Source organism: Drosophila sulfurigaster, chromosome X, assembly GCF_023558435.1.
Source record: "Drosophila sulfurigaster albostrigata strain 15112-1811.04 chromosome X, ASM2355843v2, whole genome shotgun sequence".
Classification (NCBI taxonomy): domain Eukaryota; kingdom Metazoa; phylum Arthropoda; class Insecta; order Diptera; family Drosophilidae; genus Drosophila; species Drosophila sulfurigaster.
The window spans coordinates 32,342,827-32,356,445 of record NC_084885.1 but is presented as its reverse complement, the minus strand read 5'-3'; the positions used below and the strand labels follow the sequence as shown (position 1 = coordinate 32,356,445).

Below are 13,619 nucleotides of genomic sequence, written 5' to 3'. Positions count from 1 at the left end.
AACAACTGCTGGTCATTGTGGGAAGCGAATAACATGACAAGTAGACCAAATTGCTTTATTTGCGATAATTGCTTGTGATATCTTTGAGCTTATGCTACAAACGAACAAGTAAGAAAGTTACAGTCGAGTGTGCTCGAGATACCCGCAACCCATATTGAATAAAAGCAAAATATTGCCGTATTTTTCCAAAATATACCAAAAATACTAAAAATATACCAAATGGTATTTTTGTTATACCGATATAGTACCACATTCAAAATATACCATAGACGGCATAATATACCAGATTTTCGGCCAAAGCAACTAAAACCCCTAGTAAGTAGACGTTTTTGCCCTGCAAAAGTATTTCTTTAATAACTTCCACAATTTGTATCTGATCGCAAGCAAATTTTCAAGAATCACAATTACTATTAATATTATTATACATACCAAAATTCACAGCTCTAGCTCTAAAGTTACGCTTGTTATTAGATTTTTGATTTGCGGGGCGGATGTGGGCATGACAAAAATTTGAAACAAACCAAATTATAGTTCTATCTCTTATAGTCTCTGAGATCCAGTGTTTCACACGGACAGACGGACAGACGGACAGACACACAGACGGACATGGCTAGATCGTCTCGGCTATTGATGCTGATCAAGAATATATATACTTTATAAGGTCGGAGATGCCTCCTTCTACCTGTTACATACATTTCCTGCCGGCACAAAGTTATAATACCCTTCTATGTTACCCTATGTGTAGCGTGTATAAAAATATAGTTGGTTCAAATTTTCTTAAAATTTTTTGGATCTAGTAGGCTTTGCCTTTGGCATAGAACGAATGAGCCTTGAGAAAGCATCTCTAGAGCTCATTCTGTGTTCAAGTCTCGAACGGGCAACAGCTCCCAAAATTATTTGTGCTAATAAATATTAAATAAAAACATCAACAAAAAAAATTAAAGTGAAATAAATAAAAAATTGAAAATCCCAAAATTATTTGTGCTAAAAAATATTAAATTTCGACAAAAAAGAAATTAAAGTGAAACAAAAAATTGAAAATTCCTTGCATCTAGTGTGCCTTGATTTTGGATTAGAAATAATTGAATAATAGCAGTCAAGGGATTTTTAGCTATTGTTTTATTAAAATCACAAAAAAAAGCAAAACTGTCGCAGCCTTATCCGCCGCAGATGCGTCTTGGAGACAATGATATAACATTCAAGATACATATTCATTAATACTTGATTAGACAGTTCCTGACCCTTCATATGTTCAGTAACTGAAGAGAAATAACGTGTGGAGGACTTCATATCCATAGTAGCTACAAAAGTGCCATATGACTTGTTTTGGTTCTTCGACGAGTGGCATACACTATAGAGTGCAAAATATACCAGATTGTCAGCCAAAGCATAAACAAGTAAGTAGGCGTTTTCGCCCATACAAAAGTATTTCTTTAATATGCAACAACAATAACAACATCTATCTAATTAAAGGATATGTTTGCTTGATGCCAGATTTACATCGAGCAACCCTCGCAACTTCGTTGGAACCGCTTAAAAACATTGATGCTATATGTTCATTGATTGTGCTTATCGATCTAGGCCAGACTAAGCTGCTGGCCAATAGCTGAATTCATTTTGGCGTATATTGTTAGCTTTGTTCCCTGGTCATAGTGCAAACAATCTAGAACCACTTGAGAATTGCAACAGGTCATTATATTTGCAGCAGTTTCAATGCATTCCTTACAGAATATGTGGCCACAGGGTGTTGTGCACGGCTCCCGCAAGTAACAAGTAAGAAAGCTACCGTCGAGTGTTCTCGACTGCGAGATACCCGCTACCCATTTTGAATAAACGCAAAATATTATATAATTGACTCGGAATCACTTGGCACTTGAATTGGCTTTTCATTAATTTCAATATTGGTCTTATCGGCAACACCAGCCTGATTTTTGTGGCATATAATGGAACTACCTGAAACCGTGAAGGAAATTTGAACTCAGGTATGATTGGAATTTGTTACTGGTAAATTGGTTCAAACTTTATTAACTCTTTGCTCCTCCCATAGTGTCCTTACACTCAGTCACACTATCATTGTCCCTCTCCGGTAAGAAGAAGCGTTCTATATTTTGAAGTAGTCGTGATAAAATTTGAAACAAACAATAAGATTTTACGATGTCACGATAATTCTTTTCAAGCAAAGCGAAATCCTCGATTGGCTTCAGCAGACGTAGTGCATCCGCATAGTTCTGGACATATCGCGGCAACTCTGCATCGTTGCCGGCCTCCGAAATGTGTCCCGGACTCTGTTCCCTTTGCTGTGCTTCAGCATTGAGTGATCTTTTTGATCGGTGATGTTGTTAGCTTTGTTCCCTGGTCATAGTGCAAACAATCTAGAAGAAGAAGAATATCAAGATTTTTTGAGGATAGATTGAATTACATGCTTAAGATGTCGTCATCGCTGTCGATGCTGTTACTGTCGATGCTATTGCTGGCGATGCTGTTAGCTGCCGCTGCTGTCCTGACGTACAACTTCAACTTCAACTTGCCCATGGGCTTGACGCGCCATATTCGCTTGGCTGGCGACGCGGCTGCTACCGAGCCTTGCCGCTTGGCTGCCTTCGCTGTAGCACCGCCCTTCGCAACGGTGGGCAAGGTCAAGGCTGTTGCCACCGTCGATGTTGTCTCTGGCGTGTGCTTGGCAGCGGAGATATTCTTGTATCCCGAAGGAGTATTAATGTTGAAATGCTGCAAATGTCCGCTGTCGGGAAAATCGGTGGCATCATCGAAGGTCTCTATGATCGCGTTGAAGATCTTCTGCTTGAGTCATGAAGACCAAGAATTTAATGTTCAGTTTGTTAAGATTTTCCAGATTACGATTCAAATAAAATTTGTAGCACTTAAACTCAAATCGCAAATATTTTCATTGGGTTTCGGGTTTCCGCAGCTGCTTCCAAGATGCTGGGTAGTCGACTTGGCAATACGCTTTAAATGAGTGCAATGAAGAATAGAATAGAATTGCAACAGGTCATTGTCCCTCTCCGGTAAGAAGAAGCGTCTATTTTGAAGTAGTCGAGGCAAAATTTGAAACAAACAATACGATCATGACTCGGAATCACTTGGGACTTGTATAGGCCTTTTATTAATTTTAATATTGGTCTTATCGGCAATAAGTAAAATAAAATAAAATAAACATATAAATAAAAGAAATATTCTATTCTGCGTTCTCATTTAAAAGTATTTTAAGGTATTTTCCAAACATCATTCACCTCTGATTCTCCACCATCCCAGTGTTTGGGTACCGAGCCTCATCTGCGTTTTTATACCCGCTACCCATAGGGTAGAAGGGTATTATAACTTTGTGCCGGCAGGAAACAGGTAGAAGGAGGCATCTCCGACCCTATAAAGTATATATATTCTTGATCAGCGTCAACAGCCGAGACGATATAGCCATGACCGTCAGTCCGTCTGTCTGTCTGTGTGTCTGTCCGTCTGTCCGTATGAGCACCTAGATCTCAGAGACTATAAGAGATAGAGCTATAATTTTTTTTCGACAGCATTTGTTATGTTTGCACGCAGATCAAGATTGTTTCAAATTTTGCCACGCCCACGTCCGCCCCGCAAATCAAAAAATCGAATAACAAGCGTAATTTTAAAGCTGGTGTTGCGAATTTTGGTACATACTATAATTACTATAGTAGTTATGATTCCTGAAAATTTGCGATCAGATAAAAATTGTGGAAGTTATCAAAGAAATACTTTTGTATGGGCAAAACGCCTACTTACTAGGGTCTGAGTTGCTTTGGCCGACAATCTGGTACATTGTGTCGTCTATGGTATATTTTGAATGGTGTGCTGTATCGATATACCAAACATACCCTTTGGTATATTTGTAGTATTTTTTCTTAAGTATTTTCGGTATATTTTGAAATATATTTTGCCCTTATTAAAATGGGTAGCGGGTATCTCACAGTCGAGCACACTCGACTGTAACTTTCTTACTTGTTAGAGGTAATTTGATAATTGACTTGGGCGTTCTTGAAAACGTTATTACTGTCTTGAAATCAAAATTCATGGCAATTGAGAGGTTGTTCCACGAACGTACTTGGCTAAAGAATAAGACATAATTCCTTAAAGACCGAAAGGCCCCTTTAATGGAAGATCTTACCCTGTTATGAACCCATTGAGCTGAATTGTTCAATTCACAAACATATGACCTGTGCTCTCTTGTGCAGGGTATTTGATAGTCGCATACTCAGCAAGTAATTATGAACAACTGCTGGTCATTGTGGGAAGCGAATAACATGACAAGTAGACCAAATTGCTTTATTTGCGATAATTGCTTGTGATATCTTTGAGCTTATGCTACAAACGAACAAGTAAGAAAGTTACAGTCGAGTGTGCTCGAGATACCCGCAACCCATTTTGAATAAAAGCAAAATATTGCCGTATTTTTCCAAAATATACCAAAAATACTAAAATATACCAAATGGTATTTTTGTTATACCGATATAGTACCACATTCAAAATATACCATAGACGGCATAATATACCAGATTGTCGGCCAAAGCAACTAAAACCCTAGTAAGTAGACGTTTTTGCCCTGCAAAAGTATTTCTTTAATAACTTCCACAATTTGTATCTGATCGCAAGCAAATTTTCAAGAATCACAATTACTATTAATATTATTATACATACCAAAATTCACAGCTCTAGCTCTAAAGTTACGCTTGTTATTAGATTTTTTGATTTGCGGGGCGGATGTGGGCATGACAAAATTTGAAACAAACCAAATTATAGTTCTATCTCTTATAGTCTCTGAGATCCAGTGTTTCACACGGACAGACGGACAGACGGACAGACACACAGACGGACATGGCTAGATCGTCTCGGCTATTGATGCTGATCAAGAATATATATACTTTATAAGGTCGGAGATGCCTCCTTCTACCTGTTACATACATTTTATTTGCAGCAGTTTCAATGCATTCCTTACAGAATATGTGGCCACAGCGTGTTGTGCATGGCTCCCGCAAGTAACAAGTAAGAAAGCTACCGTCGAGTGTTCTCGACTGCGAGATACCCGCTTCCCATTTTGAATAAACGCAAAAAATTATAGAATTGACTCGGAATCACTTGGCACTTGAATTGGCTTTTCATTAATTTCAATATTGGTCTTATCGGCAACACCAGCCTGATTTTTGTGGCATATAATGGAACTACCTGAAACCGTGAAAGAAATTTGAATTCTGGTATGATTGGAATTTGTTACTGGTTCAAACTTTATTAACTCTTTGCTCCTCCCATAGTGTCCTTACACTCAGTCACACTATCATTGTCCCTCTCCGGTAAGAAGAAGCTCTCTATTTTGGAAGTAGTCGTGGCAAAAATTTGAAACAAACAATAAGATTTTACGATGTCACGATAATTCTCCTCAAGCAAAGCGAAATCCTCGATTGGCTTCAGCAGACGTAGTGCATCCGCAAAGTTCTGGACATATCGCGGCAACTCTGCATCGTTGCCGGCCTCCGAAATGTGTCCCGGACTCTGTTCCCTTTGCTGTGCTTCAGCATTGAGTGATCTTTTTGATCGGTGATGTTGTTAGCTTTGTTCCCTGGTCATAGTGCAAACAATCTAGAAGTAGAAGAATATGAAGATTTTTTGAGGATAGATTGAATTACATGCTTAAGATGTCGTCATCGCTGTCGATGCTGTTACTGTCGATGCTATTGCTGGCGATGCTGTTAGCTGCCGCTGCTGTCCTGACGTACAACTTCAACTTCAACTTGCCCATGGGCTTGACGCGCCATATTCGCTTGGCTGGCGACGCGGCTGCTACCGAGCCTTGCCGCTTGGCTGCCTTCGCTGTAGCACCGCCCTTCGCAACGGTGGGCAAGGTCAAGGCTGTTGCCACCGTCGATGTTGTCTCTGGCGTGTGCTTGGCAGCGGAGATATTCTTGTATCCCGAAGGAGTATTAATGTTGAAATGCTGCAAATGTCCGCTGTCGGGAAAATCGGTGGCATCATCGAAGGTCTTTATGATCGCGTTGAAGATCTTCTGCTTGAGTCATGAAGACCAAGAATTTAATGTTCAGTTTGTTAAGATAAGATTCAAATAAAATTTGTAGCACTTAAACTCAAATCGCAAATATTTTCATTGGGTTTCGGGTTTCCGCAGCTGCTTCCAAGATGCTGGGTAGTCGACTTGGCAATACGCTTTAAATGAGTGCAATGAAGAATAGAATAGAATTGCAACAGGTCATTGTCCCTCTCCGGCAAGAAGAAGCTCTCTATTTTGAAGTAGTGATACAAATTTGAAACAAACAATACGATCATGACTCGGAATCACTTGGGACTTGTATAGGCCTTTTATTAATTTTAATATTGGTCTTATCGGCAATAAGTAAAATAAAATAAAATAAACATATAAATAAAAGAAATATTCTATTCTGCGTTCTCATTTAAAAGTATTTTAAGGTATTTTCCAAACATCATTCACCTCTGATTCTCCACCATCCCAGTGTTTGGGTACCGAGCCTCATCTGCGTTTTTATACCCGCTACCCATAGGGTAGAAGGGTATTATAACTTTGTGCCGGCAGGAAACAGGTAGAAGGAGGCATCTCCGACCCTATAAAGTATATATATTCTTGATCAGCGTCAACAGCCGAGACGATATAGCCATGACCGTCAGTCCGTCTGTCTGTCTGTGTGTCTGTCCGTCTGTCCGTATGAGCACCTAGATCTCAGAGACTATAAGAGATAGAGCTATAATTTTTTTTCGACAGCATTTGTTATGTTTGCACGCAGATCAAGATTGTTTCAAATTTTTGCCACGCCCACGTCCGCCCCCGCAAATCAAAAAAAAATCGAATAACAAGCGTAATTTTAAAGCTGGTGTTGCGAATTTTGGTACATACTATAATTACTATAGTAGTTATGATTCCTGAAAATTTGCGATCAGATAAAAATTGTGGAAGTTATCAAAGAAATACTTTTGTATGGGCAAAAACGCCTACTTACTAGGGTCTGAGTTGCTTTGGCCGACAATCTGGTACATTGTGTCGTCTATGGTATATTTTGAATGGTGTGTTGTATCGATATACCAAACATACCCTTTGGTATATTTGTAGTATTTTTCTTAAGTATTTTCGGTATATTTTGAAATATATTTTGCCCTTATTAAAAATGGGTAGTGGGTATCTCACAGTCGAGCACACTCGACTGTAACTTTCTTACTTGTTAGAGGTAATTTGATAATTGACTTGGGCGTTCTTGAAAACGTTATTACTGTCTTGAAATCAAAATTCATGGCAATTGAGAGGTTGTTCCACGAACGTACTTGGCTAAAGAATAAGACATAATTCCTTAAAGACCGAAAGGCCCCTTTAATGGAAGATCTTACCCTGTTATGAACCCATTGAGCTGAATTGTTCAATTCACAAACATATGACCTGTGCTCTCTTGTGCAGGGTATTTGATAGTCGCATACTCAGCAAGTAATTATGAACAACTGCTGGTCATTGTGGGAAGCGAATAACATGACAAGTAGACCAAATTGCTTTATTTGCGATAATTGCTTGTGATATCTTTGAGCTTATGCTACAAACGAACAAGTAAGAAAGTTACAGTCGAGTGTGCTCGAGATACCCGCAACCCATATTGAATAAAAGCAAAATATTGCCGTATTTTTCCAAAATATACCAAAAATACTAAAAATATACCAAATGGTATTTTTGTTATACCGATATAGTACCACATTCAAAATATACCATAGACGGCATAATATACCAGATTTTCGGCCAAAGCAACTAAAACCCCTAGTAAGTAGACGTTTTTGCCCTGCAAAAGTATTTCTTTAATAACTTCCACAATTTGTATCTGATCGCAAGCAAATTTTCAAGAATCACAATTACTATTAATATTATTATACATACCAAAATTCACAGCTCTAGCTCTAAAGTTACGCTTGTTATTAGATTTTTTTGATTTGCGGGGCGGATGTGGGCATGACAAAAATTTGAAACAAACCAAATTATAGTTCTATCTCTTATAGTCTCTGAGATCCAGTGTTTCACACGGACAGACGGACAGACGGACAGACACACAGACGGACATGGCTAGATCGTCTCGGCTATTGATGCTGATCAAGAATATATATACTTTATAAGGTCGGAGATGCCTCCTTCTACCTGTTACATACATTTCCTGCCGGCACAAAGTTATAATACCCTTCTATGTTACCCTATGTGTAGCGTGTATAAAAATATAGTTGGTTCAAATTTTCTTAAAATTTTTGGATCTAGTAGGCTTTGCCTTTGGCATAGAACGAATGAGCCTTGAGAAAGCATCTCTAGAGCTCATTCTGTGTTCAAGTCTCGAACGGGCAACAGCTCCCAAAATTATTTGTGCTAATAAATATTAAATAAAAACATCAACAAAAAAAAATTAAAGTGAAATAAATAAAAAATTGAAAATCCCAAAATTATTTGTGCTAAAAAATATTAAATTTCGACAAAAAGAAATTAAAGTGAAACAAAAATTGAAAATTCCTTGCATCTAGTGTGCCTTGATTTTGGATTAGAAATAATTGAATAATAGCAGTCAAGGGATTTTTAGCTATTGTTTTATTAAAATCACAAAAAAAAGCAAAACTGTCGCAGCCTTATCCGCCGCAGATGCGTCTTGGAGACAATGATATAACATTCAAGATACATATTCATTAATACTTGATTAGACAGTTCCTGACCCTTCATATGTTCAGTAACTGAAGAGAAATAACGTGTGGAGGACTTCATATCCATAGTAGCTACAAAAGTGCCATATGACTTGTTTTGGTTCTTCGACGAGTGGCATACACTATAGAGTGCAAAATATACCAGATTGTCAGCCAAAGCATAAACAAGTAAGTAGGCGTTTTCGCCCATACAAAAGTATTTCTTTAATATGCAACAACAATAACAACATCTATCTAATTAAAGGATATGTTTGCTTGATGCCAGATTTACATCGAGCAACCCTCGCAACTTCGTTGGAACCGCTTAAAACATTGATGCTATATGTTCATTGATTGTGCTTATCGATCTAGGCCAGACTAAGCTGCTGGCCAATAGCTGAATTCATTTTTGGCGTATATTGTTAGCTTTGTTCCCTGGTCATAGTGCAAACAATCTAGAACCACTTGAGAATTGCAACAGGTCATTATATTTGCAGCAGTTTCAATGCATTCCTTACAGAATATGTGGCCACAGGGTGTTGTGCACGGCTCCCGCAAGTAACAAGTAAGAAAGCTACCGTCGAGTGTTCTCGACTGCGAGATACCCGCTACCCATTTTGAATAAACGCAAAATATTATATAATTGACTCGGAATCACTTGGCACTTGAATTGGCTTTTCATTAATTTCAATATTGGTCTTATCGGCAACACCAGCCTGATTTTTGTGGCATATAATGGAACTACCTGAAACCGTGAAGGAAATTTGAACTCAGGTATGATTGGAATTTGTTACTGGTAAATTGGTTCAAACTTTATTAACTCTTTGCTCCTCCCATAGTGTCCTTACACTCAGTCACACTATCATTGTCCCTCTCCGGTAAGAAGAAGCGTTCTATATTTTGAAGTAGTCGTGATAAAAATTTGAAACAAACAATAAGATTTTACGATGTCACGATAATTCTTTTCAAGCAAAGCGAAATCCTCGATTGGCTTCAGCAGACGTAGTGCATCCGCATAGTTCTGGACATATCGCGGCAACTCTGCATCGTTGCCGGCCTCCGAAATGTGTCCCGGACTCTGTTCCCTTTGCTGTGCTTCAGCATTGAGTGATCTTTTTGATCGGTGATGTTGTTAGCTTTGTTCCTGGTCATAGTGCAAACAATCTAGAAGAAGAAGAATATCAAGATTTTTGAGGATAGATTGAATTACATGCTTAAGATGTCGTCATCGCTGTCGATGCTGTTACTGTCGATGCTATTGCTGGCGATGCTGTTAGCTGCCGCTGCTGTCCTGACGTACAACTTCAACTTCAACTTGCCCATGGGCTTGACGCGCCATATTCGCTTGGCTGGCGACGCGGCTGCTACCGAGCCTTGCCGCTTGGCTGCCTTCGCTGTAGCACCGCCCTTCGCAACGGTGGGCAAGGTCAAGGCTGTTGCCACCGTCGATGTTGTCTCTGGCGTGTGCTTGGCAGCGGAGATATTCTTGTATCCCGAAGGAGTATTAATGTTGAAATGCTGCAAATGTCCGCTGTCGGGAAAATCGGTGGCATCATCGAAGGTCTCTATGATCGCGTTGAAGATCTTCTGCTTGAGTCATGAAGACCAAGAATTTAATGTTCAGTTTGTTAAGATTTTCCAGATTACGATTCAAATAAAATTTGTAGCACTTAAACTCAAATCGCAAATATTTTCATTGGGTTTCGGGTTTCCGCAGCTGCTTCCAAGATGCTGGGTAGTCGACTTGGCAATACGCTTTAAATGAGTGCAATGAAGAATAGAATAGAATTGCAACAGGTCATTGTCCCTCTCCGGTAAGAAGAAGCGTCTATTTTGAAGTAGTCGAGGCAAAAATTTGAAACAAACAATACGATCATGACTCGGAATCACTTGGGACTTGTATAGGCCTTTTATTAATTTTAATATTGGTCTTATCGGCAATAAGTAAAATAAAATAAAATAAACATATAAATAAAAGAAATATTCTATTCTGCGTTCTCATTTAAAAGTATTTTAAGGTATTTTCCAAACATCATTCACCTCTGATTCTCCACCATCCCAGTGTTTGGGTACCGAGCCTCATCTGCGTTTTATACCCGCTACCCATAGGGTAGAAGGGTATTATAACTTTGTGCCGGCAGGAAACAGGTAGAAGGAGGCATCTCCGACCCTATAAAGTATATATATTCTTGATCAGCGTCAACAGCCGAGACGATATAGCCATGACCGTCAGTCCGTCTGTCTGTCTGTGTGTCTGTCCGTCTGTCCGTATGAGCACCTAGATCTCAGAGACTATAAGAGATAGAGCTATAATTTTTTCGACAGCATTTGTTATGTTTGCACGCAGATCAAGATTGTTTCAAATTTTGCCACGCCCACGTCCGCCCCCGCAAATCAAAAAAAAATCGAATAACAAGCGTAATTTTAAAGCTGGTGTTGCGAATTTTGGTACATACTATAATTACTATAGTAGTTATGATTCCTGAAAATTTGCGATCAGATAAAAATTGTGGAAGTTATCAAAGAAATACTTTTGTATGGGCAAAAACGCCTACTTACTAGGGTCTGAGTTGCTTTGGCCGACAATCTGGTACATTGTGTCGTCTATGGTATATTTTGAATGGTGTGCTGTATCGATATACCAAACATACCCTTTGGTATATTTGTAGTATTTTTTCTTAAGTATTTTCGGTATATTTTGAAATATATTTTGCCCTTATTAAAAATGGGTAGCGGGTATCTCACAGTCGAGCACACTCGACTGTAACTTTCTTACTTGTTAGAGGTAATTTGATAATTGACTTGGGCGTTCTTGAAAACGTTATTACTGTCTTGAAATCAAAATTCATGGCAATTGAGAGGTTGTTCCACGAACGTACTTGGCTAAAGAATAAGACATAATTCCTTAAAGACCGAAAGGCCCCTTTAATGGAAGATCTTACCCTGTTATGAACCCATTGAGCTGAATTGTTCAATTCACAAACATATGACCTGTGCTCTCTCTTGTGCAGGGTATTTGATAGTCGCATACTCAGCAAGTAATTATGAACAACTGCTGGTCATTGTGGGAAGCGAATAACATGACAAGTAGACCAAATTGCTTTATTTGCGATAATTGCTTGTGATATCTTTGAGCTTATGCTACAAACGAACAAGTAAGAAAGTTACAGTCGAGTGTGCTCGAGATACCCGCAACCCATTTTGAATAAAAGCAAAATATTGCCGTATTTTTCCAAAATATACCAAAAATACTAAAATATACCAAATGGTATTTTTGTTATACCGATATAGTACCACATTCAAAATATACCATAGACGGCATAATATACCAGATTGTCGGCCAAAGCAACTAAAACCCCTAGTAAGTAGACGTTTTTGCCCTGCAAAAGTATTTCTTTAATAACTTCCACAATTTGTATCTGATCGCAAGCAAATTTTCAAGAATCACAATTACTATTAATATTATTATACATACCAAAATTCACAGCTCTAGCTCTAAAGTTACGCTTGTTATTAGATTTTTTTGATTTGCGGGGGCGGATGTGGGCATGACAAAAATTTGAAACAAACCAAATTATAGTTCTATCTCTTATAGTCTCTGAGATCCAGTGTTTCACACGGACAGACGGACAGACGGACAGACACACAGACGGACATGGCTAGATCGTCTCGGCTATTGATGCTGATCAAGAATATATATACTTTATAAGGTCGGAGATGCCTCCTTCTACCTGTTACATACATTTCCTGCCGGCACAAAGTTATAATACCCTTCTATGTTACCCTATGGGTAGCGTGTATAAAAATATAGTTGGTTCAAATTTTCTTAAAATTTTTTGGATCTAGTAGGCTTTGCCTTTGGCATAGAACGAATGAGCCTTGAGAAAGCATCTCTAGAGCTCATTCTGTGTTCAAGTCTCGAACGGGCAACAGCTCCCAAAATTATTTGTGCTAATAAATATTAAATAAAAACATCAACAAAAAAAATTAAAGTGAAATAAATAAAAAATTGAAAATCCCAAAATTATTTGTGCTAAAAAATATTAAATTTCGACAAAAAAGAAATTAAAGTGAAACAAAAAATTGAAAATTCCTTGCATCTAGTGTGCCTTGATTTTGGATTAGAAATAATTGAATAATAGCAGTCAAGGGATTTTTAGCTATTGTTTTATTAAAATCACAAAAAAAAGCAAAACTGTCGCAGCCTTATCCGCCGCAGATGCGTCTTGGAGACAATGATATAACATTCAAGATACATATTCATTAATACTTGATTAGACAGTTCCTGACCCTTCATATGTTCAGTAACTGAAGAGAAATAACGTGTGGAGGACTTCATATTCATAGTAGCTACAAAAGTGCCATATGACTTGTTTTTGTTCTTCGACGAGTGGCATACACTATAGAGTGCAAAATATACCAGATTGTGAGCCAAAGCATAAACAAGTAAGTAGGCATTTTCGCCATACAAAAGTATTTATTTAAATATGCAAATTCCTCCTTATTCCTTTATAACAACATCTTTCTAATTAAAGGATATGTTTGCTTCATGCCAGATTTACATCGAACAACCATCGCAACTTCGTTGTAACCGCTTAAAAACATTGATGCTGTATGTTCATTGATTGTGCTTATCGATCTAGGCCAGACTAAGCTGCTGGCCAATAGCTGATTTAATTTTTGGCGTATATTGTTAGCTTTGTTCCTGGTCATAGTGCAAACAATCTAGAACCACTTGAGAATTGCAACAGGTCATTATATTTGCAGCAGTTTCAATGCATTCCTTACAGAATATGTGGCCACAGGGTGTTGTGCACGGCTCCCGCAAGTAACAAGTAAGAAAGCTACCGTCGAGTGTTCTCGACTGCGAGATACCCGCTACCCATTTTGAATAAACGCAAAATATTATATAATTGACTCGGAAT

General features: G+C 38.3%; 1 long non-coding RNA gene across 1 annotated transcript; it reads left to right on the top strand.

Moving 5' to 3' along the window:
* The first annotated feature begins 8,331 nt into the window (after positions 1 to 8,331).
* Positions 8,332 to 13,351, top strand: LOC133848015 (uncharacterized). The gene is made up of 3 exons (XR_009895205.1): positions 8,332 to 8,508; positions 12,688 to 13,140; positions 13,230 to 13,351. It is a non-coding gene; the product is annotated as an uncharacterized LOC133848015 (long non-coding RNA).
* The last annotated feature ends 268 nt before the right edge of the window (positions 13,352 to 13,619 follow it).